Source organism: Nannospalax galili, unplaced genomic scaffold (genome assembly GCF_000622305.1).
Source record: "Nannospalax galili isolate Female #2095 unplaced genomic scaffold, S.galili_v1.0 scaffold27, whole genome shotgun sequence".
Lineage (NCBI taxonomy): Eukaryota > Metazoa > Chordata > Mammalia > Rodentia > Spalacidae > Nannospalax > Nannospalax galili.
Window position 1 is genome coordinate 3,900,136 of NW_008357993.1, and position 24,150 is coordinate 3,924,285.

At 40.9% G+C, this 24,150-nt stretch overlaps 1 protein-coding gene across 7 annotated transcripts in view; it reads right to left on the minus strand.

Moving 5' to 3' along the window:
- Positions 1–24,150, minus strand: part of Fer (FER tyrosine kinase) — a 512,255-nt gene that overhangs the window by 481,027 nt on the left and 7,078 nt on the right. For 2 of the 7 annotated variants that reach the window (XM_008856015.3, XM_008856016.3), the window contains exon 2: positions 5,299–5,444. The exons of 2 other annotated variants lie outside the window; for them this stretch is intronic. The gene's annotated coding sequence lies outside the window, so the exon portion shown is untranslated. Of the gene's footprint in view, positions 1–5,298; positions 5,445–7,408; positions 7,425–17,901; positions 18,041–21,621; positions 21,731–24,150 lie in introns of those variants that run through there. 3 more of the 7 variants (XM_029557640.1, XM_029557639.1, XM_029557641.1) reach the window with 3 other exon arrangements.

Genomic DNA, 24,150 nt, shown 5'->3' on the forward strand with positions numbered 1-24,150 from the left:
CAGGTAAATGGATGGAACTAGAAACTGTTATACTAAATGAAGTAACACAGACTCAGAAAAAAATTAACATATGTTCTCCCTCATATGTGGATCCTAGAACCAGACTCTGATAAATAACTATGCAACCAGACATAACTAGAGGAACCAGGATAATGGAAAGGAAACAGGGAGGAAAAGGAAAAGAAACAAAGTGAAAGAGAAAAACAGTAGGAAACAGGCCTTAATAAGGGAGATATGGATAAAATTGGGTTAGTTTAAGGGAGGGGGGAGGGAAGCGTATACAAGGAATCGAGGGGATAAAGGGAAAGAAGGAGCTCAAGAGAGGTAGGACCATAGGAGAAGGGTATTAATAAGGGAGAAAGGGGGGAAATCAGGGCACCTGAAGTGGGAAAATCATGATGGAGGGGTGAGACAATGTGAGAGATAAACAATGCCTAGCTAGTTTTTAAAACCAGAGAACCATATTATTCCTACAACCTAATGACAAATTACACATAGCAGATTACGAAATATGTGTCTAGGTAAGGTTTAGCTGAGAACAACTGGTCTTTGCCCAAGATTTAGCTACATGACACAAAGTAATTAAAAATACCAGACTGGTGGAACTAACTTTCTTGGGTGTTTAACAGACATACTTTGAGGTCTATAATAATTTGGTCAGAGGGACATAAAGGACACTCTTTGCTCCTTGCCCTCCTAGGTCGACTAGTTCCAGGGGACTATGAGCATCTCTCAAAATGTCCTATAATGGTGGTGGGTCACCTGTCCTCTTGATCAAGGAGGCCTAGTAGACCCCACGAAATGGACTTGAACCAGTGTCCAGTCTATAAAGAAGAGTGACAGAGGAATCATGTCCTCCATGCTTCCAAGCGAAGCCAACCATGGTCAAGCAGGACCTTTGACTTATCTTAATATAGGTGGAATTTGTAAAAGAAAGGAGCCAGGGCCTTCTCCCAAGCCCATGTGACCCCTGAGGAACAGATCCTCAAACGACCTTAAGAGTAAAAATAAATCAGTTTATCTGGTCCAACTCTATGGCTTTAAACACCCAAAAGGAAAGTATAACCAAAGATTAAAGGAGCCAATATAATTTCATAAGAGTCCATATGTATACCTAAAGGCTACGTAACAAGCAACAATGCCAGACAGGCGATACCTTCTTATGAGTTGTTGGCCAGGGCGGCCAAAGGGATTCCCAGATAGTAACCCAGCATAGAACTGGGAAATTGAACAGCAGACCCCAATCTTATCCAAAGGAATATTGACAACTGATTACCACTAGATGAGGAACAGCTCACCCTCCTAAAACAAAGACCTCTAGATAGGCTGACTAGATTCACCAAAAGGGCAAATAGTGGGGAAGATCTGGGGGTGCCAACAACACAGCAGGCAGTAGCAGGGATATCAGCATATAAGGGCTCTAGTGGGGGGAGGGAGGCAATGGAAGGGTGCTACCTGGGAAGTGGGTGCATAAATTTAAAAAATAAAATTCTTCAAATCATAAAAATTTGCTCCTTAATAATTAGATGTGAAAAACATTACCATTGAAATCTACCTGATGACTTTATACCCATGCTTAGATGCCAAGGATTTCAGAAAGTAACCGACTGTGACTAGTAATAATCAGATATATAGAGATTAGAAATGCACGTGCATCTTAGTGTCAATTGTATTAAAAATGAATTTTTCTGTATGAAACTGTATATTTTAGTAATGAAATAGAGATCTTTTTTAAAGTTTGAAACCTCATTTAATTTTATGTCTTATAGCGTTTATACAGAGTACAATATTGTATAACTGTATTAATTCAACTGTAAACCTAAAAATTTACAGCCAATTTTGAAAGAGACGCATCTTAACTCTGAAAAATTTTATTGAATATGTCAATGCTGTTGTAATGAAATGCCTCTTCTAATTATATGGCTATTAAATAAATAATTTTTGAAAAATGCAATAAAACATATATTGAAAAAAAAAGAACTGGAGGACAGGGAGGAGTGTTGTGAAACACTCTGGATACAACACAGTCAATGCACTGATGAACTCACGTAGCTATTGTTACCTATACCAGACCTATACAAGATGGGCCAGTCAATAATCCATCGTAGGTGGAAGAGGGGCTCATGAGACCCCACCCTCCAGAGGAGCTACTGGCAGTTAATGGTTTCTGGGAAAGTATTATTTTCTTCATGATGTACCCACCGCTAGTTGCCCACACTCCAGAAAATAAACTCCAACCCATGCTCATCCAAGCAACCCTAACTAAACTCAGTGGGTCACAAAAACAAAAAGACATGAAAATAAAAGGGATACTTCGGATAACATTCTCTCAGTTTCCCTTCCTACCACTACATGAGGACATCCAGATAGAGTCCTCTATAAGGAATACCAGCCACTAAACCTGCTGACACCTTGTGTCCCAAGCTGTTTCCTCCAAGGGGCGGGGCCTGCTACAGAGAATTGACTCTGGAGAGCTAGCTGTGGAAGGAGGGGCTTGCAGTGCCATCTTGAACCGGAGCCACAAGTGCGAACAGGGCGCAGCAGCTGGGCATGCTCGAGAACAGAATGGCCTGGCATTTATGGACCTGGAGTGAGACTGCTGGCCCCTGAGGCTTGGGCAAAAGCTAGTGGTGACTATGGATGGGCTGCAGGAGCAATCTGGAATGGCAGGCTCTGAGCCGTGGCGCAGAGCTGGGTGGCACAGAGCTGGGCACTGGGTGCTCATTTCTTTGGTCTCTCCCCTTCCCCCCCCACCACGGTAATAGTAAATTCACATAAAGATATGCTATATGGTTTGCCTGATAGTACAAGAGACCCTGAGAGAACTCAGGCAACACTCCTCGATTGATGATTTCTACCTCCAGAGCAATGATAAATAAATTTGTTATTTATAAATTGTCTATTCTGAGGTGTTTTATTACAGCATCACAAATGAACTAAGCAAACACTCTTTTTTTAGAAGATTTTTTATGTGTATGTGTGCGTGCCTATGTGAGTTTATATGCACTAATGTTTGCAAGCGTCCTCAGAGGCCAGAAGGTATCAGATCCCCTAGAACTAGAGTAACAGGTACTATAAACTATTTGATGTATGTGTTGAACTGAACTGGGGTCCTGTACAAGAGCTCCAAGCACTCTTACCCACTGATCCATCTCTCCAGTCCCCCAAAACATACTCTTAAAATTAATTTTGTTATGTATGGCATCAATACCATGATTGTACAGGAAAATTATCCATAATTACAGGATTTGCATGATAAAAAATTTAGTTATTATAGTATCTTTAATAGGGTTTCAAACCTTCTAAGTATGTAAATAAAGAAAACATGGCCAAATATTAAGAGTAAATCTAGATGACAACGTATTTACATTCACTGTTCTATGTCTTCATTTTTCTGTAGCTAGGAATAAATAAAATAAAATAAAATGATGAAGTGTCAGAAGATAGAGAGGAATGCAGCATGATTGAGTCAGGGAGTGAAACCAGACTGCAAAATCATGAAAGCCAGCTGCAGGATTCTGAGTGGCTCATGGAACCTCTGTAGAGTCCTGCTCAAAGAAAGGAAGTCATGAGCTCCAAACATGCCAGCTATGAAGTCTCATTATTCAACAACAACTTCTCAGCCTTACAGCTCAAAAGACAAAGGAATACAAATGGAGAAACTCACAGGACAAGAAGAATTAAAAAATAAAAGATTCACAGGGCATGGTGGTGCATGCCTTTAATCCCAGCACTCGGGAAGCAGAGGCAGGTGGATCTCTGTGAGTTCAAGGCCAGCCTGGTCTCCAGAGTGAATCCAGGACAGCTGGGGCTACAGGGAGACCCTGTCTCAAAAAGACCAAAAAATAATAATTATAATAATGATAATAAAATAAAATAAAAGATTTAAAACATCTAACCACATGCCTCTCACCCAAAGAGCAAGCAATATTAACTCTTTTGAGAAAAGTTCTTTAAAAGTCTTCAGAAAAGAAACAAAAGAAAGATAAGGCTATGAATTTATAATGAGTAACAAAGTTAGACTTATTTTAAAATCTACTGAATTTTAGTTTGCACCTAAAGTATCAGTCCTAAAAGCTGAACAGAAAAAAATTCTGATGGCTATGCTGCCAAAACTATAATAAATTAATTTCCTGAGTCTATACAAGCCAGATACATTAAATAAGCTTAATACTGCGCATATATATATGCACATATTGTATATATATATATAATATGATGCTGGAAACTCTTCACAATACTAAAAAGTTACCCACTAGAACATTGGGTAATGGCCTAGGAAGATTTCCTACTAGTTAGAAGAATACTAGCAAGGGCACAAGGGAAAAGATGCTTAACAGTGTAGAAGTAAAGACCAGTTATTTTCACTTCCACAAAGTCTCTGAAGTCATATGAAATTTGACTCATAATTAAAAGGCACACAGGACTTTGAAAATTTCAACAAGAAGTTGAGGTTTTATTCTTTAGTGATAACAATGTTGCTATTAGGTAAGGAGTGGACTAGTTCATGCTGAATTTTCTGAGGTAAGAATGGGGAGCATGAGAAGGTCCAGCAACAAGTTGCAATGAGTGGATTGGAGATGCTTTTCCTTTTTCTTTCATTTTTTTGCTTTTGGTCAAGATTCATGGGACTTCTGGTTCCTTGGGAATAGAAGGAACAATAAGATACTCACGAATGTTTTGAATAGATTTAAATTCTTAAGCATCTGTTAGATTCTGGTATCACATACAGAAAGCTATCAGAAAACTTTTTCCCCTAAGATTAGCTATTACATAAAATGGAACTTTAAAAAATGCTAGAAATAATAGAAATGCTGGAAATACAACATCTGATGATTTTTAATTTATACTAATTAAGGCTTTGTTAATGATTTGTCCTCGAAAATTTATTCTTATATGCCTTTGAGTTTAATTTCAAATTGTTTCAGAGTCTTTCTAGAAACACAGAATGCAGAAACTAGAAGGAAGAATGAGTATTCAAGAAAAAAAAATATGTCAAGTTTGATGCCAGGCATCTGAAAATACAGGATTTGTGGGTGGGCATGCATGCTAAAGAATATAGATCAGGACTATCCCAATCATAAGCACCAATTGGACCAATTAAAAATGACATATACAAAATTCATTAAAATAAATTACAAGCAAAAATTAAGTGACACAAACATAAAATGATAGGAGTATGCTGAGGTAGAATAATCTACATAAACAACAATACAACATTAAGACAAACATGTAGTTTCAGAGGCCAAACCACAAAAAAGGTTTCATTAGTTGACTAAGAAGAATACACTGGCCTACCTTACTACTATTCACTGCTGGCCATGTCTTAGCGAAAGTAGCAGGTCCATGGTGAGGTACTGCACATTAGGGATGAGGAAGACTCTTGAGAAAGTATGCAGTGAAGTCTCACAGAAGTGATCATAGGTCTAGCCAAAAGAACTGAGCTGTAAGAAGAAATTTAAGAAGTCAGAACTATTCACTATAGAGAGAAGAGATAAAAATGACTATATGAAGGCTCAGTGGTTAAGAGCACTGGCTGCTTTTGAAGAGGACCCAGATTACATTCCCAGCACCTACATGGCTCCTAACAACCGTCTATAACTTCAGTTCCAGGGAATTTGCCCTCTTCTGACCTCCACAGGCACTGCATGACACAGGTGCACCTACCTACATGCAGGCAATACACTCACACACATAAAATAAAATAAATAAAATACTTCTTATAAAAATGACTATATGAAGTATTTGAAAACTACTACTGAAAATTAACCAAGACAGTTCATCACACTCACCCAAAAGAGAAAACTACACAACCTAACTTGCCTGGCCACTGCTTTCTCCCTCCTCTTTCTGCAGCTGCCCCAATGAGTACTGCTTTCTTTCTTTTCCACTCTATTCCCAAGTTTTGAAAAGGTAGTTCTTGATTTTCTCCATTTTCACAATACAACATTAACTTTAAGCTAAAAGCAGGAGACGCAGCAGAAGTAGCAAGTAATTAGGCATGCAAGAAATTTTTTAAACTTTTTTATTGAATTTTTATGTCTGTATGTATGTAGGTGTACCTTGTACATGCAATACCTGTGAAGTTTGGAAAAAAAGGCACTGGATCCTGTGGAACTGGAGTTCAGACAGTTGTGAGCCCCTGTGGGTAGTGGGAAGCAAACCTGTGTCCTCTGAAAAGGCAGCTAGTGATCTTAACTGCTGAGCCATCTCTCCAGCCCCAAGAAAATTTTTTTCAAAGAATGACAAAGAGGTAGGGAAAATTTTTCCCAGCAAGGAAATATTTCTCTCACACACTTTAGCATGGCCAACTATGTTCCTTGAATTGGTTAGTTTCCCGTCAGTCCTGGAAAACAGAGATCTTTAAAGAGATTTCTTGGGACTGGCTGATCTCATCACCGATGTCAATACACAGTTGCCCCTCAGCATCCACAAGGGATTAGTTCCAAGACTCTTGTAGATGCTCTAGTCCCTTATGTAAAATGGCACATGGCCAAGGACATGGCTCAGTAGGTAAAAGCACTTTCTGCACAAGTCTTCCAGCTTGAGTTCACATCGACAGAATGTAAAAAGTCAGTGTGGTAGTGGGCATATGCAATCCTAGCACTCCAACAGTGAGTTGAGAGGTAGAGACAGCAGAATCTCCAGGAAGCTCACTGGCCAGCTAGCCTACACTAGCCTGCATCCATGGCAGAAACAAGAGAGACTTTGTGCCTTGAATAAGGTGAGAACCAACTCCCGAGTTGTCCTCTCTGACCTCCACACGCATACCAGGGCAGGTGTGCATACACACAAAATAAATTTAAAATTGGAAATAACAAATTTTAAATGACACAGTATTTGCATAAAACCTGCCCACATCCTCTTTAAATCAGCTTTAAGTTACTCACAGTGCCTGTTGTAATGCAAATGTTATGCATCAGTTGTTATACAGTATTGTGTAGGGATAAGGACAGGAAAAGAACATGCATGAGTACGTGCAGCCCAAACAAAATGTTTTTAGAGAACATTTCTGAGTCACAGTTGAATTCTCAGACACAGAATTCATTAATACAGAGGGCTAAATGTGTATAGTTTATAGACCTGTACTTCCTCATCTTGTGCCTCATGCCCTCCTGCTTCCAATCCTGATTTCCTAACTTATAATCATCCAATCTTCCAAAGTTGTGAGTGTGTGTGTGTGTGTGTGTGTGTGTGTGTGTGTGCTTGTGTATGTACCCACACTTCTCCCCTTACTTCTCCAGTAAATATCCCTTTATTTCAAAATTTAATTCTGGACCATTCAAACATCTAAAACTAAGCAATGGATTTAAATATAATTTTACATTCACTTAAAGTCATATTTTCAGAGAAATCTTCTTGTTCAAGGTATATGTACTGGATAGTTTCAGTTGTCAACTTTACACACCTGGGAGGAGGAAACCTCCTCCTGATGGGGAATTTCCTCCATCATATTGGCCTGTGGGCATGACTGTGGGCATTTTCTTGGTTGTTGAGTGATGTGGGAGAGCCCAGCCCACTGTGGGTGGTGCCACGCCTGGGCAAGTCGTCCTGGGTTGTATAAGAAAGCAGGGTAAGCACAAGACACAGAAGAGCAAGCCAGTAAGTACCATTTCTCCATGGTCTATTTTTCAGTTGTTGCCTCCAGGTTCATTCCCTGAGTTCCTGCCCCAGTTTCCCTCAAGAATGACCTGTGATTAGGATGTGTAAGCCAAATAGACCCTTTTGAAAAAAGGATCCTGAGAGAAGGGGATAGTAGGAGACAGATGTTACTGAGGGGAAAATAGGGAAAATTGAGGTATTTAATTGGGAGGGGAAGAGGAAGGGTTATACAAGGAACCATGGGGATAAAGGGGAAGAAGGAGCTCAAGAGACAGGAGATCATAGGAGATGGGTATTATGAAGGGGGAAATTAGGGTATTTTAACTGAGGAGAGAGGAGGGTTAGACAGGGAGGGAGGGAGGGAAGATAAATAATGCTTAGCTGGTGTGAAAAGCCAGAGGGCAACATATTAGTTAAAAATCCTACTAAAAATTACACATACAATATCTTTACATGAGTCTATGTGTATAGCTGAATGCTATAAAACAAGAAACAGTGCCAGACAGGAGAAACTTCCCTTCAAGTTGCTGATCAGCATAGTTCAAGAGATTCACATGGGCTACTGCCACAGCTTTTGACTACCTCCCAGAACTTGAAGATAAGACCCTATTTCTAAAGACAGGACATACTTCAGACACAGGACTTGGAGCAATGGAGCTACAATTGAACCGGAAGTCACTTTCCTGAAGGCTAGCTCTCACAGTTTTGGAGGACACTATGTAAGTTGCTAAGGAAGAACATCAGTTAATGGTCCAACTCCAGCTTTAAGGACTAATAATCACAGTAATGAGTGGGACAGCAAACAACATTGGGGCAGTAGTGGCAGTTTTATCTTGGGAATGATCAACAGCTACCTAATTGGACTTAAAGCCTAGTCAGTGGGAGGGAACTCATGTGTAGTATTGTAAACACAGCCAAAAACACATGGCTGGAGAGGTCATAGATCTTAAAATCGTAAGGCTGTCATAATCATAGACAAATATCATTTCTTACTATATGCTAAATATGGATCCTTATATTTACAGACAAGTATGCCAGTCACCTCTCATCAAAGAAGCTTCTTTTGCAACAGAGACTATTACAGAGTTCCACAACTGGTCACAAAGAATAAGTGTCTGTGAGATGCCTAACCTTTAAGTGATATAACAGAACCTCTACGCCTAAGGCTGATGGAGCATAGTGGAACAAGGAGTAGAGAGAATAGTAATACATCTTTCAACTCTCATTAACCTCCCTCACGCAACAGAGGGCAATGAACACAAAAGGCCACAAATGGTCAAAGCACAGAGAATAAGAGTCTGCAGAGTGCGGGTCCCTGAACATGATTCTTATATTAAACTTCACCCACCAGGGGCTCAGGGACCATTGGAAAAGAGGAGGACAGAAAAATTGTAAGAGCCAGAGGATGCTTCTGCATGACCATATGGAAGCAGAGTCTTACAGGCTCCCAGGACCTGCTCATGTGAACCTATATCAATGGTGACACCATGCACAAGGTCCATGTAAACTCAAGCAGACAAAAGCCCAGCATACAACTGTGAAATGTGCAGCAGACCACAGTCTTAGCTGAAGAACTATTAGCAGCTGATTTTTGCTGGGTGAGGGAAAGTTGATATTTTTTCAGGGAGGGACTCTAGATAGGCTAACTAGACCCCAGTGGATGAACTTGCATTTAGGGATGTCTGGGCACACTAACTTGATGTAATAGCCTTAACATATATAACAGAATGCATGAAATCTGGTAGGATGGGTTATGGGGGGGGGTCTGGATGGGGAATGAGATATAAAGATGATTAAGATATTTTGTATGAAATGCACAAAAATTTTTTAAAAAATGGACTCTTTCCTCCCCAAGTAGGTTTTGGTCCGTGTTTTAGCGAAGCAATACAAAGTAACTAAGATAGTATAATTATTAAGTTTAAAAATAGATGAAGATATGCCTACATAATAATCTAATTTTTTAATTAGCTTGAGTTGCATGTACATTACAGGTCTGTTTGCTTGATTCTAAAACTTGTATCCCCTCCCAGTCCTTTTTTGGCAGCAGCATTTCAATTTTCTTCTGGGGGACTGCTTTTCTCTTATCCTCATTCCACATGGCTCATGTGACACTAATCACTGACCTTCTGAAGTTCCTACAGTAGGCAGATGACCACAATCAGTAGTTTAGAATGAGTGTGTGACCCAACCTGCACATCTCCACTCTCTGCTGGGTTAGGAACCCATGGCCTTATGCATACTACTCAAGCACTCTACCAGTGAGTTACATCCCAGCATACCTCACCCCACATTCTTCGGGAAGGAATGTACTCTTTCAGCTAAAATTGCTAAAATGAAGGAACTTAAGTACCTACTTGACAATGAACCAACCCAAAGAAAGAGCCATAAAATGGAAAGAGAAGTTGATAAAAATTATATTGTCTTGTTTGTAAGTCTGAATTCATGTGTGACTAGATGAGGCTGCTGGAATTTAGAATTGCTGCTAAGAAACAATTCTCTCTGGATTAATCATGTTCCTATACAGTAAGGTATTTACAAGGATATTTGCATAATGGACAAAGTTGGAAGCTGAAAAGGTATGTCCCTAAAGATAAAGACTCCTAAAGAATGTTGAAGAAATAAAGCTTTCTCCCTTCTCTCTCTGACATATTCACTGACATTCTGGGATGATACTATCCCTCTGTAGTGGAGGATGGTAGATGGACCAGCAGTGTTTACAAACTTGGCCTCTCCTAATTTCAGGCTATTCTACTGGGATGCAAAATCATAGCCTATGTAGATAAATACCTGGCTTTCATCATATTGACCTATAGAAAGGATAAGCAAGTGCTGTGATACTCCCCTGGCTGCTATTTTTGCTGTAATGAACTCTAGGTCTCTGACCAGGGCTCTTCGGGTATATGAATATAACTAGAGCATACTAGAGCTGAGGAGATGGTTGGAGGAGGGGGGAATTAAGAATCGCCAGTTGAAAACTGATTATCCAAACTAAACTAAAAGCAGAGCTTTTAATTATACAAAAACAACCTACCAGGGCTGGAGAGATGGCTCAGCGGTTAAGAACACTGACTGTTCTTTCAGAAGACCCAGATTCAAATCCCAGCACCCACATGGCTGCTAACAACTGTCCATAACTCCAGTTCCAGGGGACCCAACAAACTCTTCTCTCCTCTGCAGGCATGGTGCACTTACATACATGCAGGCAATACATGCATACACATAAAGTAAAAATAATAAATAAAATTTTAAAAGAAAACAACCTATCTATTAGGTATGGAAGGTAGAAGAAACTAATGTTCCAAGGATCCTAATGAAGATACTTTCTCATTGTAAAGAACCATCCAGAAGTGAAAAGGCCTCTGAAGGGGGACAAATAAGCAACATCACCTCAACCAGTGAGTCAGAATTACCCACAGGCAGTAGCCAAGATGAGACTAGTAAGCATCTGATTTGCATCATTCCTCAACCATGACACTGCTGAGCTTCTGAACCAGAAGGCTGGCCTGTGAGCTACAGGATAGCTAAAAGTATGCATGGCTTTCACCTCCTAGCAACTAGGAGCACCTGCCTACTACCCTACCCTCCAGTGTGACAACAAAAATGTCTGATATTGTCAAATGTCCCCTGTTAAAGTATTTCTGGATTAGAGTAATGGGCCAAGTTGTTTAGAAATACACCATGTGATAGTTTGATTCAAAGACTAGACTTCTAGCTTGAACTACTTAGGAGAGGGTCGTGAAATGCAAATAAATCAAAAATTTATTAATTTTATAAAAGAGTTGAATTACCTAAGGAATTCTCAATAAACAAAGGCTTTTAACTGCTTAATGCCTAAGATGATTCTTTGAACCCCAGCACCTCACAACAGAAAACTGCCTGCTAATGCAGTTCAATCCCCAGTAAAGGAATTCCCTCAGTATCCATCTTGGTTGTGACTGGGAAGAAAAAACCAAAGATGATCCTTGAAGGTGGCAAAACCAGACAGCCATACTGGCAAATCTAAAGTCTTATTCCACTGCTGGGCAAACATCCTTCTCATCTGTTCAGTGCGGTATTACATACAATAAATGAAAGTGTGTGAATTGTTTCCCTGGTTTTTTCTAATTAACAACTTTTGTTGTCCTTATGCTATTTTCCTACTATCACTTAACAGTGGCTTTATTATAATGACTTATATTTATCTTTAATTATAAACTGCTAGACTTTGAAGTAGTCCATTCAAACAAACCTGAGAAATTACCCAGAGATCCTACACTTAAAGCTGAATGAAAAGGCTGAGAAGGCTCAGAGTGAGAACACTTACTAAATAAGCATGAGGACTTGAGTTCAGATCCCACCACACATGTAAAAGTAAATAAATAAATTGATCATGGCTGTGTACACACTTGAAACCCCAGTGTTGTAGGAAGCAGAAACAGGAGATCACTGGAGCTGTGTGCCAGTCTAGCTCCAGGTTCAGTGAGACCCTGTCTGAAAGAAATTGGGCAGAAACTGATCTAGCAGGACACCAATGACCTCCTCTGGCCTCCACACAACCACAGCCACACACATACATGAGCGTACACCATGCACTTATATAACACAGGCATACACACATTTACCACAAGTACACATGCACATATGCACACAAATACACACAAAAGCTGAATGTATACATAATAAAAGCTGAATGAATAAAAAAAATTTTGTATTATCATCCTTTGTTAGGGACATTGAAAATATACTGAAAGTATTAAGAGATCTGTGTTATGCTGCATGAAGGCATTTTCATTTTGAAGGTCATACATGTAAAAGTAGACAGGTATGCATACTGGGAAGATTATAGTGAGTATCTTGTGGATCCACTTGCCTAGCACCCACTCTCCCTACCCATAGTCACAGTTCCTTCTTTTACTTTCAGTGAATCACTCCATCCTGACTTTTGGTCCAAGTGGTTAGACATGATGGCTTCCTATTCCCACTTGCAGTAGCTAACCCCTGAGGTAGCTCTGGCTTATCATCACATGCCATCCCTTTAACTGCAAGATCGGGAGCTTGGGGAAAGGTAGAGATAGATGGATACAATCAATATATATTGTATAAATGTACAGAACTTTCAAATAATTAAAAACATTGTTTTAACTGGAGAAATGATAGAATTCATTCAGTGAGATACAACTGAGTCCAGGATTTTTGAAAGCACCAAAGGCAGGAAACCTATATGAATGTACACAAGTATCTCTGTGCCTGAGTATGAGCAGGGTTTTGGTATCAGAGAAAAATCTAGGATTATTACTCTCAATCTGCACATGAAAAAAAATTTAAGCTATAATAATTATTAGTACAAATTAATACAATTATGACTAGTAGCACAGATTAAACTCTATGCAACTCTAACTATAAAATACACTTTTCACTATGCCATACTCCTTTTCAAGAAAACAGTCTGCAACATCTCCGTTTTGTAATTATAAATTAAGCAGCCATAAATTAAGTTCTTCCATGGAGTATTCAATTTACATCTGTAGAATACCTGAAAATGGAGGATTGTCGATTGTCTTCTTACTTTCTATCTTGTTCCTATAACAGCTTTACTCTTGACTGACAGACTATTTACAAATGATTTAAATATGCAGGATATGCTAAAGGACATGCCTATTTTTCCTTAGCTTCAACCACTTTTTAAAAATACGATATTGGGGCTGAAGAGATGGCCCAGCGGTTAAGAGCACTGGCTGCTCTTGCAGAGGTCCTGGGTTTGGTTCCTAGCACCCATATGGTGGCTAACAACCATCCGTAACTTAAGTTTCAGGGCATCTGACGCCCTCTTCTGACGTCCTGTGGCCCTGCACCACACCAGTGCACTTAATATATGCAGGCAATACACTCACATAAAAAATAATCATTAAAAATTTTTTTAAAAAAAAACATTACTGAGCTGGGCATGGTGGCACATGCCTTTAATCCCAGCACTTGGGAGGCAGAGGCAGGCAGATCTCTGAGTTCAAGGCCAGCCTGGGCTACGTAGTGAGTTCCAGGACAGCTGGGGCTACAGGGAGACCCTGTCTCAAAAAAGACCAAAAAAAAAAAAATTACAGAAAAACAAGTGTATCTAAGCATAAGTCACTTCAATCTTAGAATGTCATTTCCAGTCACAGGATTTTAAAATAGGCTCCAAGGGGACAGTAATATGGTTTAGGTGGTAAAGGTGCTTAAACACAGGCCTAAAAACCAGAGTTTGATCCCCAGAATCCAGATAAAAGTGAAAAGAGAGAAACAACTCTACAAAGTTGTATTCTAATCTCCACAAGGGCACCATGGAACACTTGCACCCACAGACACATATCATACATACACAAATCTTTTTAAATTTAAATAGGCTTCAAAATACAAGTAGGAAGTCAGAACCCTTAAAAGAAACTATGAAGTCTAGCTATTCTTCTGTTAGAATTGACTGTGAAATTATCAAGAAAGGACACACAAAGTAAGGATACTGCTGTTTATGCTAACAAAAGATATTTGAAAGAACTAACACCAACTTCTAGCAAACAATTATTAATAAGCCTCTTTTAATTAAATATGATTGTTGAAGGTGGGAGAGAAGGAGGAAAAGTTTATGAATATAAGATCTCTGGCATTTTCAGTAAATCTGCCTAAATAAAGACCATGAGAATTTTTGAGCTGCAACACTCAGTGAAAATGTTTCATAGATGAATTTCTGTTTCTCTAGAAGGTGTGGTAAGTTGATTTACATCCAGATCAAAGAAACTGAATTCAATTCATGTGCATTTTGAAACTTATTCCAAAAAAAGACTGTTCTGGCTGACATCCACCACTTTTCTCAGGCCTCTTCCTCTCATGCCTAGCAGCTTTCATGGGCCTCTTTACTTTTTAATTCTAACAGTTGGCTTCCTTTAAGAGGAATTGTGTGTGTCACATATATGCATGTATGTGCAAATGTGTGTGGAGACCAGAGGACAACTTCAGGTGTGTCATTTATAAGGAAAATAAAGTAGTACTGTTTTGTTTTGTTGGTCTTTTTGAGACAAGGTCTCCCTGTAGCCTCTGCTGGCCTGGAACCTGCTATGTATACCAGGCTGGCCTTTAACTCACAGAGATCCACCTGCCTCTGCCACCCAAGTGCTGAGATTAAAGGCATGCACCACCACGCCTGGTATAAAGTAGTATTTTATCACTTGAAAAAAGCTCTATGTGATGACTCTTATAATGGCAACTTGTCACAAATTACAATCACCTGAGTAGAGAGCCTCAACAGAACAGTCCCCAGTGTCTTAACTGATATGGGAAGAACCCACCTCGAATGTGGATGGCACTTCCTGGTAGCAAACCATACAAAAAGGGGAATGGCAGAAGGAAGATTATTCACCTTTTGCTTTTGTTTGGCCTTTCCTCTCACGGTGGAGTTGATTTATCCCATTGCTGCTGATGAGTCCTTTGCTGACTCTGGAACCAGTGTTTCCAGGCTTCCATCATTGACTGGGGACCCTCCAAGTTTTTAGGATCACACTGTGACTGCTGGGGCACCCAGCCCTATGGACTGAGCATCTGCTGAGGTCTCAGTCTCTCCAGTGTGAGACAGTCCCTGTAGGGCTACTCCAACTACTCAGGCATCAAGCCTCAAGGACTCAGAAACTGCTGGGTTCTCAGCCTCTCCCATGTGATTCAGCTGTTGTTGCAACTTCAAAGTAAGCTACTTAATAAAGTATATATACATATGTGTGTGTGTGTGTGTGTGTGTGTGTGTGTGAGAGAGAGAGAGAGAGAGAGAGAGAGAGAGAGAGAGAATGAACCCTAGAATAGGACAATTTCAAAGTACAAAGTCACAGTGTAGTAATGGCATAGTCACTGAATAGGGCCTAAGGCTCTTAATTCTACTAAGAAGATGCTGTCTCAGTGGATCCGCAAATACTATAGCATGGATCTTTATAGTCATACCCAATAGTTAAAACTGCTGTTAAATCCAGGATTGCTTAGAGTTCACTATAGTTAAACTTGTATCATTTATAGTATCACTTATAGTTATCTCAAGTTTAGTATATGAAAGATCTGAAATCAACACTATCACTTTGTAAGTCCTATATAAATGGCATGACCTAAGACTGATTTCAAATCACACACCACCTAATTCATAAGGTTATCATAAAAATAAAAATGGGGCTAGGGAGATGGCTCGCTGGATATAAACATAGCAAGTGTGAGGACCAAAGTTCAGAGCTCCAGCACCACCCAATGCCAGGCAATCTGACTGTAATCCCAGCACAGCAGAGGCAGATACAGAGAATATCCAAAGCAAGCCCAAGATTCTAGTGAGAGATCCTGCCTCACTTGGACAGCAATCAAGGAAGATACCCAACATCAACCTCTGGTATCCACACACACATGCATACAACATGCACCTACACACATGCAAACATGCAGCATGTACACACACGCACACACACACACACAGAAAAAGAAATATAGAAAAAGTGCTAGGAGGCACTAAAGAACTATTAGTGCCCCTATATCATATATCTGAATCTTGTGTTACTTGCTCAAAAACCTTTACAGACAGAAAATTTTACACCTTGGAGATTAAAATATCCAGGAGAAAAAAGGACTATGTACAAACCAAAACAACAACAAATGTATTTATGAATGAAGGTGTGTATGTGTATATTAGAGGAAGAAATCACACTCAGCCTCCCACTTTGTAAATCTATATAAAAATATATAAGTCTCAGTAAAGATTCTTATGTTTCATCCCACATGACTGCTTATAAGTAATTTATACAGTGGTAAATGAAGTTGTCAGTATTAGCTAAAATTACATAGTTTAGTTCTTATTCTACAATTGCCAATTTATTCAATACATAGAAAGTACATAGGCATGACACTTTAATGTAATTGTGTTGTGTTCCTTTAGTTTCCTACTAGTATTCAAGATAGTTGTTAATCTCATGTAATTGTTTATATCATTTGTCTCTCAGTTCAGATGATATTCTTGTTTAATATGTGTATTTATGTATGAGCCCATAGAAGCTTTTGCCTCTGAGTCTGAGTGGGGGGTAGTGAGGTTCTAATGCTGCTGCTTCTAAGACAAGATATTCAAGGTTACTGTCTCAAGCTCATCCTACCTAAACTACAAACATGCAAGCATTAATTATCCTGTTGGCTTAAGACTAGAGGGAGAATGGCAAAAGAGAAACATTCTAAAATCTAAGCAGCAAAGAGGTTTACTTAGACAACAGCAACAGCAAGAAGTTTTAGAGCTTGATCAAATATAAAGATGGTCTTAATTAATTTAATTCTGTTATAAATATGGATTCACACTCCTTTTAAATTGATAAATTTGTTTTACTTTATGATATAACTACATTTTCCTATAAATGTTATCATACTGGTTTATCAGTATATGTTTCTATATGCTACCTTTAGATATGCTATGTAGTAAGTTTATATGATAATATCCCCACAAAAAGGGATCCTGTAAACTTAGTCCAAATTTCTTTCAATGTATACAACTTTAACAAACCTAATAAATGAGCTTAATTTATTGGTAAGAAAAATCACAAATATCTCCAAGGATATTAACATGTTTGGCCTGTGATGTTATTGTTAGATATTTACTATATAATATCCACATCATCTATGTTTCAAAAACAGATCCTGGGTTTTCATAAAATAAAGAGCATGGGAGACAGGCCTGAGCCTAGGGTGAAAGTCCTATTGCCAGCCATACAGCAGGCCCGAGGCAATAACCCAACCACTAGAGCCACAAGGAACGCCTTGTGACATTTGCTCCCATTGGCAGATCATGAGACTGATGCCTAGAGCTCGCCACTCCCTAATCACCACCCTTGGAATCCAAAATTGCAACACTTAGATATTGCAACAGTCAGGGTCACGTGGTTTCCAGGAATCCGAAACTTAGAGAAATTGAAACTTATCATGCTAATAGGGCATCTGGTCTGCTAGATTGTAATAGGATATAGGATACATACTATTCTGCCATGCTAATACGGGCTCCCATATGCTGTGTTATGATTGGACTATTACCCCTATGTAAGCCTGTACTTTCTTGCAATAAAGCAGATCTGTGTCACTGAACCTGGTCTCCTGCGTCTGAATGCAGTGATGCTGGCACAGACTCCTCACCAGCCCTGGGGTCCAGACCAGACGACTGATCAGAGGAAGTGAGAGAGCAGGAGAGCAGCCATAGCCGGAGGAGAGCAGCGACAGCCAGTGACCACACCTGGCACCCAAACGCGGGGCTGGGATCCCCTCCCCACAGAGTTGTAACACTCTGAGCTGTAACACCTTGGGCTCCCGATGCCCCCTTTCTCGGTGCTCTTCCGGTGGTTGCTCGCTGCTTTCGTTTTGTTCTGCTTTTTCTTCTCCCTCGCGATCTTCCATTGGGCGTGCTGCTCCTGTCTTCACCAATCATCTCCTTGAATGGTTCCTGAGTCCCTTTGGGTACGTCTTGCAGGGTGAGTGACCTCCGGTATGGGGAATAGTCATCCAGCTGCTGCCGGCCCCCATGCTGTTGCACTGGTTTCTCTCCTCAGGAGTAGGCAAAGTAGGGTAACAAAAAAGGAAGTAACTAAGGTATTAGATGAAGTACTAGCTCTTGCTCCTTGGTTTACAGATTCCTGCTGTTGGGATCTGGAGCAATGGGCTCATGTGCTATTCATGGCCAGACGAGAGACGTCAGAGCCATTATCTGGGCCATTTTACCCCACTGTGACTGCTATTCTGGCTTTGCTTCAGGGAGTTCCCCCCTCCCCAGCCCCGATGCCCCTGAGCAGAATAATCTCATACTAAAAAACATAAATAAAGCAACAGGATAGTGGGGACAGCCTGTCCCAGGCATTTCCAGTCAAAACCAAACTAACTGATTTCTCTTCTGCTGTGGAAATGATAACTACTGATAATGAGGTAAAGAATGAGGAACCAGAGTTTGATAGCTCCCTGTGTGAAAATCAGGAAGTTAAGACATCCTCTGCTCTGCCATTACAAGGTGGTGGCTACCACCGCCATACCGCCATCTTACACTGGTTTCAAGGAAGCAGACCGCCAGCCACTCCTCCAGATGCCCAAGGCCGAGGGAAGGCAGAGATTCCCGGGTACCAGGTGGCTGTGCTCAGGCGTGGGGGTAGCACTGGGCTGGGGCAGGAGGCTGAGCAGAGATGGGCATGCTCAGGCACGTGCAGCAGCCCCAGGGCAGTGGGCTCCTCCCCGCGAGTGCGGTGCACGGTAGGCCATGCTGAGGCTGTGTGGCCCGGGCTGCATGAGTTGCCACCCAGTGCCCGAGAAGAGTGCAGCCATGCCAGGGCCCTAGGTGTAGCCTGCTGTCACCTCTTCAATGGGCAACCTGCTTGGCGGGGTCAGCTTCCACGAGCCCACCACCGTGGAGGACTGCAACTCCACCTGGCAGACCGACTCAGAACCCGAGCCTGACGAGCCTGGGCTGGCCAGCAGCAAGAGCCAGGTACAGGACCAGCCAGAGCAGCCCACACAGCTTCCAGAGGACACCAGTGGGCTGCCACTCCGAGCCAGCCCCACTCCGGAAGACAACGGCAAGGCGGCGGGCACAGAGCAGGGTGGTGATTCCACAGAAGCAACAGCTAAACCAAAGAGAAGTTTTTATGCTGCAAGAGATTTATACAAATACCGACATCAGTACACACAGAACTTCAAAGATGTAGTTCAGACTCTACAACATCTGGCCTTTGCAGCTTTCCGGCCCTGCCAGAGTCCCCTTGATTTGTTGCTCTCCTCATTACAACTATTACTCGAGCAGCACTCTGCCCCTTGGTATATTCAACATTTATGCTCTCATACCAATCTCCTGGAGCTTCTGGCAGAGGGCAATGCCGCCATTGACAAACTGGTCCTGAATGCCACCCTAGACTCCACCATAATTCAACAAGCTAGAGATTTACACGCCCACTTCCACCTTTCTCCCCAAGGTATACATAGGCTCCTCCCTGCCTTGCCTATTCAGAGCTATAAACGTTTGGTCCGTGCATGCTCTTCTTGTGCCCTCTTCTACCTTTGGGGCCATTACAACCTGCTGGGACCCTCCCTAGAGGTCTTGGCCCCAACAAGATATGGCAAATGGACATCACCCATTTTTCTCCTTTTGGCAAGACAACTCTCCTCACAGAAGTTTTTCCCTTTCCAGGGATCTGTACAGCTCGGGGAGCTCTCAGCCATGTTACAGGTCTTTCGGGATCTCCCTACAACTCCCTGTAATATTTTTTTCATATTATTGACACTTATTCCAATGTCCATTTTGCATTGGCCTGCTCTGGTGAGACGGCTTCTCATGCCATAAGGACGTCCGTGGTCCTTATGGGAGTTCCTTGGCAAATAAAAACAGATAATGGACAAGCTCTATTTGTATTAAATTTTCTAAAATTTAACTCCAATGGCCTCCCACCAGCAATAAAGCATTAGGGGGGCATTCACTCAGCCCACTCCTGCCCCCATGGTGAGATGGAAGGACCTTCTCAGAACAAATGAATGGAAAGGTCCACACCTATTAACACAAGAGTGAGGCTATGCTTGTGTCTTTCCAGATAATCTTCCAGCCCCCATTTGGATCCCAGCCCAATCAGAACTGCCTGTGACGGAAAACCTCCCACCACAACCACCGACCCCGGAGATGGCAGCCCTGACCCTGGAGGAAGCAGCACACCTCTCAGCCACCAAGAGATCCAATGTCGCAGATCATGAACGCCACCAACCTGGGGAGACCTCGAACATCTCTCTCCGCAAACAGAGACATTAGCTAAGCTAAGTCCTCAATCCAGAGGAAAACCTTTGTCTATGTTCCTTATTATGTGTGTCATCATTACTGCTAACTCCTGATTTTTGGACCCTGCATTGTTAAGGGTCTTGATAATTTTGTTAAAACTTGTATTTCTCTGGTTCAATTAGCTGTTGCCCTGCCTCCAGGTCTTGCCAGGCATGTCTCTGCAAACAAGGACCCACTGTTCCTTGCCCTTACCAACCTATAATAATAGACATATGAAAAATAGGCTTGAGCATAGGTGTAAAATCTTACGGAACAACCATGCAACGGACCTGAGACAACGGCCCGACTGCTGGAACCACAGGAAATGCCTTCGATATATACTCCTGTTGGCAGACTGTGAGACTGATGCCTAGAACTTGCCACTCCCTAACCTCCATCGTTACCCCAGATGGGACGACCCCGCTCCATCAGCTTTTATTGAATTCTTGGCCCCTTAAGAGGCCTTTGCACAGGCTAAAGCTTGATACACTGCCTCTCCCTCTGCCAGACCATACCAAGGGACTCACCCTTCGAGGGCTGGTAGTCAATGACGGGTAAGATCCCAAAAGATGGGACAACCTAATCAGGTACAGTCCATAATGCTGGGTGTCCCTTGAGGTGGGGACAACAATGCTGAGGCAAAGAAACTCGACTCCCACTAGTTGGCACGGAGTTGGCCCAGCCTGCTCTCAAGGAAGCTCACCATCTTGAGGGAGGGGGCTCTTGATACAAGGACCCCCTGAGCCATTCTACTTTGCCTTGATGTGTCTGGACTGATATCAATATGCTATATATTCTAAACTATACCTCACCTTTAAAAATAAAAACAAAAGAGGGAGCTGTGGGAGACAGGCTTGAGCCTAAGGTGAAAGTCCTATTGACAGCCATACAGCAGGCCCGAGGCAATAACCCAACCACTAGAGCCACAAGGAACACCTTGTGACATTTGCTCCCATTGGCAGATCATGAGACTGATGCCTAGAGGTCGCAACTCCCTAATCACCACCCTTGGAATCCAAAATTGCAACACTTAGATATTGCAACAGTCAGGGTCAAGTGGTTTCCAGGAATCTGAAACTTCGAGAAACTGAAACTTATCATGCATCTGGCCCGCTAGATTGTAATAGGATACTAGTCTGCCATGCTAATAAGGGCTCCCATATGCTGTGTTATGATTGGACTATTACCCCTATATAGCCCATACTTTCTTGCAATAAAGCAGATCTGTGTCACTGAACCTGGTCTCCTGTGTCTGATTGCGGCGACGCTGACGCAGACTCCTCACAAGGCCTGGGGTCCGGACTGGACGACTGATCGGAGGAACTGAGAGAGCAGGAGAGCGGCCATAGCCGGAGGAGAGCAGCCACAGCCGGCAACCACAAACGAGGTTTTTTTTAAGAAAACGATTTTTCTAAATGCAAAGTTTGCAAAGAAAAATAAGACACAAAGGAACCACAAAGTACAAGAAAGAGATATAAAACTTCTAGGTATAAAAATAAAGTTTTAATTTTAAAAAGGCTTTAAAAATGAAAGGATTTCATATGAGAAAACATGTTTTGTATAGTAAAATCTCTAGATTTTGTCCTAAAATATTTTTTTGCAAAATGGAAAAGGAAAGATGAAAACAATGTCAGAAGGTTAGCATTGTAAGAAGGTGTGAAAAAGATAAAACTTGAAGATAATATTTATATAATGTTTACTATAATTAAAGGCTATTATAAAAATCCTTGGGTTACAGGACATGGTTGACACATGCCAGCCTGGTCTACATATCAAGTTCTAGGCCAACCAGGGCTACAAGGTGAGACCCTGTCTCAAAAAAAAAAGGAAAAAAGAAAAAAAGTCCTTAACATCAAAATTGAATGTACTGTCTAAAACTAAAACTTAGCTTTTTCCTTACAACAATATCTTATATTTATAGAATATTGCTTAGATAATAAAAATTTTATGTTTTATTCACTTATCCAAAGACTCATTTAAAACCTGATGATTAGGTCTGGGGATAGCTCAGTTGGTAGAATAATTGCCTACTATGCATGAGGCTCTGGGTTCCATCCCCAGCACTAACTGGGCCTCATGGCACTGGTTTGTAATCTCAGCACATGAGAGGTGAAGGCAGGAGGTCTAGAAATTTAAAGTCATCCATGGTTACACAGTGAGTTCTAGGCCAATGTGGGTTAAATGAAACCCTGTCTTTAAAAAAAACAAACAAGCCAGGCATAGTGGCACATGCCTTTAATCCCAGCACTAGGCAGGGGCAGGGCATGCACATATGTATACACCTACAAAAACACATTCATATATTATACAGAAAAAAAATTATTTTAAATACTCCAAATATCAAATAAGATATTTCATAGCATAAATGACTATAGACATTGGGAAAACATACAGTCTGTCTAGTTAACAAGTATGATGAAATAGAGGATTTAGTGTTGGTTAAAATATCCATTTTTCTTTAGGCCTTACTATGTTCTAAATTAGACACATACTCCTATTGTATGTCCATGTAAGTGTTATATAAGACACAGAGGATAGACAAAGAGAAAACTCAGATCCAGATCACGATCACTAACATTAATGTAATCCAGGGAACCATCCTTAATGGTTTTAACAACTATTACTTTCTCTGAAAGACTACTTTCCCACCTACTCAATGTCATCTTTATCAGCTCATAGGAATGGGCCTTCCTAGTGTTATGGGACAATTTTTAAAACTTGGCCTCCACATGCACAAAATGTAATGCTTGGTCAACAGGGGAAACTGTGAACTAAAAAGGCCACACTTATGTTGAAGATATTTCAGACTGACTGGTTGAGAATTGAAATGGTTGATAGTTGAGAATTGAAATGTTGCACATCTACAACCAAAATTATCTCATTATTTTTAGTTCCTTTAATAGTCATTTATCTCCCACTTCTATATGGGATTTCACATCCTTTCAATTATCAGGTAAATTTTTTTGAATGTATTAACAGTTGACTAGCTTCCACTAACCCAAAAGACAAGAATATCATCAGATAGTATCTAAAACCTACAGCAGAGATTTTTCCCACTTTGTGGTAACCACCTGTCTGATGTCCCACCAATGTGTTTGGTAAATGTCTTGATTTATGACTTTCTTTTCTTCTACAACTATAAAAAGTTCATGTAACAACTTCCACATTGGAACATGTCATTTGAGACTATCTGAATCCATCCATGTTTTCAGGCCATGAGCACTCATATTTGGCTCACAATAATTCTTATTTCACAAAGAAAAAAGTGCACAGACATGACAAAGTGATCATGTATAATACAAATATATAAATTCAGAATGGATAAAAATGTGACAGTGACTGGACCTGCCATATTAGAAACTCTGTCACACAAGACTATAACAGTGAAAGAAAACAGTGATGCTTGAAAATGTTTTGTTTGGGCACTTCAGTTGGTAAAGTGCTTACCACACAAGCTTGAGGGCCTAAGGTCAGATCCCCAGCACCTATATAAAAAGCCAGGAGCAACAGAGAGCACCTGTAATCCCAGTGCTGGGGAGGAAGATGCAGGGGGATCCCTGGGACTTGCCAGCTGGAGAATCTAGACAGTCAGCTCTGGGTTCAATGAGATCTTGCCTCCAAATATACGATGGAGAAGACCAGGAAGATGGCTCAGCAAGTAAAAGCACCTGCTACACAAGCCTGATGACCTGAGTTTAAACCCAAGAACCCAAATAAAAAGTCAAGATACAATGATATGTGTCTATAATCCCAACACTATGGTGAGA